Source organism: Balaenoptera ricei, chromosome 5 (assembly GCF_028023285.1).
Source record: "Balaenoptera ricei isolate mBalRic1 chromosome 5, mBalRic1.hap2, whole genome shotgun sequence".
Taxonomy (NCBI): domain Eukaryota; kingdom Metazoa; phylum Chordata; class Mammalia; order Artiodactyla; family Balaenopteridae; genus Balaenoptera; species Balaenoptera ricei.
In genome coordinates, this window is record NC_082643.1 from 129,655,235 (window position 1) to 129,661,502 (window position 6,268).

Genomic DNA, 6,268 nt, shown 5'->3' on the forward strand with positions numbered 1-6,268 from the left:
CCATGACGCACCTCCTGCCGTCACACTGGCTCTCAAGTAAGTCAATGGTCAAATCTTTTCCAAAAGTGGTTTTGACAAAGAACAGCTTAAATCGCCCAAGATGTTGACAAATGGGCTGTTATCTAGGAGAGCGAGTAAAGCAACCCATTTGAACGACAAGAACAGATAAGGCCCACCTCTTTGTCTCCTTGCCTTTTTTACACTGATATTCCTGTGGAGACAAAGGAAAAGAAGAAAAGGAAACAAAGGCAGATCTTTAGCGCTGGCTGTCCCAGGGTTGATTAGGATGCTGATCTGTGTGGCAGGTTTCTAGGTTCTCACCCAACTTCTTGGCTGCTAGTCAAAGGATTTAACAGTGCGCTTTGTAAATAGTGGTGTACAAAGCCAGTCTAAAAATAGTACATTTCCAGGGTCTGAATTGGGTGAGTGGAATGAGTGGCAACGGCTGTATTGTACAAAACAGATTACAAACAAGTTACTCGATGGTGCTTGATATGCAGGGTTATTCACATGCTTCATCTGGCTTCGTTAAATAATGCAAACACATTTACCAACGTGCTTGATCGTTTTGTTTATTTGTGCTCTGGAGAGCTTGTGTGTGTTTATGACTGACAAATGTACATGTTCTATTTTCTGACAATCAAACAAAGCTCTCCCGATGAGGTAAACAGCTGAGTTAAATAGTGGAGCCGACACTACTGAGAATCGCTGATGTGACACTATGGTGGTTGTTAATGACAGGTTTCCTGCTGCGCTTGCTGCCCTAAAGGATTTTTGCTGAAGGTGGGAATCAACACGAGGGTCTGATGACTAGGGGGACTGCTAGGTCTGACTGAAATCTCTCTGGAAACCATGTGCGTGAACGCTTGCGCCTCGCTAGTAATTTTTCACCGAGGAAGCTACTGCGCGTGTTCTTCCTCGCCCTCGCTCCTGTGGACAGGCTGTGTGGACCACGGAGAGTAGAACAGTCCTCGCTGTTGCCGACTGTAGAAGGCAGGTCCCAGGTACCTTTCACAGAAGACTCAGGCTCAGGGAGAATCCCAAAGGAACTTTCAATAAAAACTTAATTTTCTGAAATGAGATGCTGGAAATGTGTTTTGCAGTCATCTGAAAACAAAAGACCCCGCTTCTATTTTCAGCTGTAAGTGGTGGTTGTTCCTACATATGTTGAGGAGAGAAACGTTCTCTTACCAAACTACAACGTAATTATTGCCTCTATAAATAATTGTCTTCCAGGCAGTTTGGAGATGCTTTTATTTAATACAATGTGGTAACTCTTAGGTGAAGTCCTTGATTGTTCTGGCAGGTCGATTTCCTCGAAGACAGAAACTTAGAATAGGGACAGCTCTTGAAGGAACTGGACCAGAGAAATACATTAAAGAGGATTAAAACAAAAACGAAAAAAAAACCCAGGCTGTCACTTTAGCAAACATTTCTCCTACCCAAATTTCATGCCTTTAACTTGATACAGTCTTGGGTAGATTGGGTCTGATGGTCTGGGAGTGTACATTTTGACACTCTGCTCTCCCCTACTTATGTATGACTTGGGAAAGGTACAGAAATGCTTTGACCCTCCAGTTTCCTCCTCCATAAAGTGGTGAGAATAATACCCATCTCATTGTGAGGACTGAATTAGGTAATGTAAGCAAAGCACTTGGAACATGATAGTAAATGCGAGGCAATTAGACAGCATTCCTGGACATGACCTCTCACCTGCCTAATAACATCCTAGTCTCCCTCAAAATACGTATCATCTCATAGGCTGAACACAATGCAAATGTCTAATTCCTTTTGAGAATTACCACCATCATCATTGTTATTATCCTCTTTGTTGAATGAACGGTCCAGACAGCATTAAATCAGAATTTCCTGGCATTTCCCTCTTTATCAATAGCTACGTGATATTGGGTGTTAATATTTCTTTAGAGCTGCCGTGGAAGATAACATAAACCATGATTTGGGCCATTCTGGAATTTCCTCAACCTGGCTTTTTTATTTCTTATGCAAAGGAATTATGCTTTTTTTCCAATAAGGCAGATATTTGTTTACATCCCTAAAGAGTCAGAAAAACAACATAGATTTCATCTCTTGTTTGAGACTGAATTTTCCAAACAATTGAAAGACTATAACTGAGTAGACTTTGGGGGGGCACACCCTCAGGCATGAGCAAAGTGAGCTCTGAAAGAACCTGATGAGTTATGGAAACATGAAGAGCCAAATAACATCCTAAAAGTCGTGGTCACAGCAAAAATATTTACCCACAATATTTGTGAAGTTAAGAAGGACATATGAGGTAGCTCTATAAATGGAAAAATCAAACTATATAATGTAGATGGTACCTCTGCTAGTAACTACTTTCAAGATTGGCTTTCAGTATCTATGCTACAGTGTTCTAAACTTATTCTACAAAGAAGGATCACTTTATTTATAGTGATCATTATCCAAAGTTAACTAAGTTCCTTATAAACAAAATCTCAGGCAAATATATGAAAATATTGGAATTGACCTTTTTTATAAAATTTTCACATCACTATACTTAAAAATCATACTGAAAAGACAAAGGATTTTGAAAATTGTCCAAATTTCATTTTCACTGGCCAAATTGAATTAATTCCTCTGTTTTCTCTTCAGAGGGGCACAATTGTGCCTCTAAGGGGCTTCTCTTCTCAAAGGGATAAAAATGCACAAACACAGCAACTAAAAGAATGACATTCAATTCATCTGAGATTTGTTTTGCTTTTCTGTTTTATTGTAAGCCTATCTACTAATGTGCTGACCGTGTTCTAGGCATTGAGAGGGATTAAAAGCTGTCACTGTGCTCATGGATCTTGTTGAGGGAGAAATGACTCTCATCTAAAAACTACTCAAGGCAGTGTCCATAAGTCCCCAATTAAATTGAATCAGCCACTGATATAATGGCAGAGATCAACAAGGCTGTGTATGGTTAACAGCAGGTAGGCTGGTGTGGCAGAGAAGTGGAATTTAGTAAAGGTAGATGAGGGTGGCTATTATGGGCTGAATTATGTGCCCCCCAATTCATGTTGAAGTTCTAACTCTTATACCTCAGAATGTGACTGTATTTGTATATAGGGTCTTTAAAGAAGTAATTAAGTTTAAATGAGGTCATTAGGATGGGCCCTAATCCAATATGACTGGTATCCTTCTAAGAGGAGATTAGGACACAGACACACACAGAGGAGAGATCACGTGAAGACACAGGGAGAAGATGTTATCTGCAAGCCCTGAGGAGAGGTCTCCGAAGAAACCAACTCTGCTGACACCTTGATCTCGGACTTCTAGAATCCAGAATTGCAAGAAAATAAGTTTCTACTGTGTGAGCCACCCAGTCTGTGGTACTCTGTTATGGGAGCCCATGTAGACTAACACAGTGGTCTTGAAGGATGAATGAGATTTATTTAGGTCGAGAAAAGAGGGAAAGTGGGTGCTACACTTCTGTCTCTCCTGTTATTCAATATTTGCATTTTATTTTCCTTGTTCTTGTCCCTGTCCTACTATTAGGTGTAGAAGTTAGAAGATAGTGGGGAGAAGGGAGATGGGAAAGGAATTCGGGAAGGGAGAAGTGAAAGCAGAGAAAAGAGACTTGTGTTTTACTAGAGACCATCAGGTATGGAAAAGCAACAAAAAGCAGCAACTATAAAAGCAGTGAGCAGTTTTAAAACTAAGGGATGGCGTTAAGAATAAAGAACTGTAGAGTGTTTAACAAGGTTATCAAAAGTCTGAAATTTATCTGCACTCAATAAGGAGGTCTTTATTGCTCACTTGTGGCATCTTGGTAAGTTCAACCTCTATCTTCTAATGATAAATTCCAATATTATCATTACAGTTATGACTTATTTGATATTTATAACACCCCAGGGTTGCCTTCTTGCCACATTATTTTTGCACTGTTGAGATACATTTTTTTTACAATGGATATAAATGATGTAAATGTAATATGGAAGCATTTATATCAATAGTAAAGACATGGCTGGGCTACTTAGTCAAATAGGACTTGTCACTCAAGCAATTCTCATTACCCATTAAATATTTCCCAGTGATTGAAGGGTTTTCAGTTGGTTGAGAAACATAATAGAGACAAATGCCAGTTTATGAAGATAAAATGCTGCCTCAAATCTAAGCTGTTAATGTAGGAAGACCCTGAAACTTATCTAGTATTTTTTTCCACCTGGACACAATTTGTTTTCAGTGATGATGTCAAGAAATTTGTGTTTAAATGGCCATGTGCACGTCGTTGTTTCTTAAGGAAAGAGCTTATGTTTGGCCTAAGCTCCTGTGAGTACTTTAGTCTCAGTAGTAAATTTAGAGAAATGTTTCTTTCTTTACAATTTTGCAAGTTGTGTTAGGGGATGGGCAGGAAATAGAATTACTGAGGAAGAGTTTTATACTCTGATCTACACTATGAGGCAAATATTTGGTATGGTGAACATTTCTCCCTTCAGAACTCTCTTTTCGTTCTCCTAAGGATCAAAAGGCCTGGGTGCTTTCAGAGGTCCCTTTCTGGCCAAGGCCTGTGGGCTTCCCATAAGAAGTTCTTGCCGTGGGCGGCTTGCAGCCTCTGGGGGTCACGCGAGGCCCTGCCTCAACCTGCTAGCTCTGCCTTGCAGGCCCACTGTTGTCCTCCCTTTGGTCCAGATTCATGCTCTCCACTCATGGAGAGCTTTGGTCTGGACACTTTGACCTTCTTCAGTTTCTGGGCTGAAGTGCCACTTTAATCAGCTTCCTATAATCAGGGACAGTATTCTTTACTCTCGTGCCCAGCTGCAGTTCCAGAAATTCCTGGCTGAGCCACTGCTTTCCCAGGAGAAAGAGGTGATCATATAAAACATTTGAGTGCTTTTCTTTGTGTCTCTGTCAATAGTAAAATGCTCAGTAAACATTTACTGCATGAAAGAAAAAAAAAAAAAGAAGGAAGGAAGGGAAAGGAAGGGGGAAAGGAAGTTAGAAAGGAAGAAAGAAGGAAGGAATAAATGTTGCCTTTTTGCACAATTGCCACACTTGGGAACGTGGTCTGCAGCAGTAGGAAAAAGCCAGCTAAGCTTCTGTAGCAATTCTGTTCTTAATATTCTCTTTGCCCACTAGCCTCAACCGTTACCTCCTAACCCACCCACTTCTGTAGGGAGTACTTTTCTCCATAGAAGGATTGTTCCTGTCATCATATCACCAGATACAAGGGATTTTCCAAGGGTAGAAAGAAACATTTCAGAGAACACAGCAAGAAGTCAAATTTAGGAAGAGAAGGAAGGTCTAAAACGTACACGGCCTGCCTTACTTATCCTAGTGGTATTATTATTGCCAGATCCTGTGTTAATCCTAATGATTTCATTTCAGTTATCAAAGGGCCCTACATGCCACAGAATATCTGAGTAATTTTCCCCAACTCTTCTCTTAGATTCATCATATCTGATATGAGAGGAAGGAAAAAGAAAAATAATACCCCCATTATGTGGCAGATACTGAGCTAGGTACCTGTGGAAAACACATTTTGGAATGTCTCCACAGTCCACAAGGATCCCCTCAGTACACTGCTCACCACAGGGTCAGCCCCTTCAGCCCTGTTTAGGCTGAGTCTACACTCCACGGTCCCAGCCACCGTCCACTCATGCCACAGGGAACTCTTGTCATAAGGTAAAGGATCAGATTCCCTTGTGAGACTTTAGAATTGGAATTATGGATTCCCACTACCTCTGTGTTGGTGTCTTGGAAAGGGATACATAAACTCAAAAGCTATGGGTCTGTCAGTTCTGTTGGCTTAGTGGAGAGAAAGCCAATCCTCACAAAAGGAGAATAAAAATCAAATATACGAAGAGAAGCTACAATGGTTCCTGATGATTTTTTATGTCTCGGCTACAGCCTCATTATAAGGCTTAGCTGAATTCTTGACTTTAAGAACGAGGGGATATCAGTATAACCTTATAATTAATTTTCTCTCTGTCTCAATCTCTCTCACTTTTTTCCTTAAACCAGCTCAGGTTGGTTTCTGTTACCTGGAATGAAAGGAATCCTAACTAATAAAGCGATGCACATGCTTTACCTTATTTAACATGATTTTCACAACAGATCTGTGAGGTGTTTTCTTTCTCTATTTTACTGATGAGGGAACAAGAATTAATAACTAAGTTGCCTAGGCTTTATGCCTCATGAATTTCAGGAATGACATTCAAACCCAAAGTTTGTGGACTCCAAAACCTGAACTTTTTCCACTGGGCCCTTATTCCTTTGGAGGTGCTCTGGCGGCTGGGAAGATCTT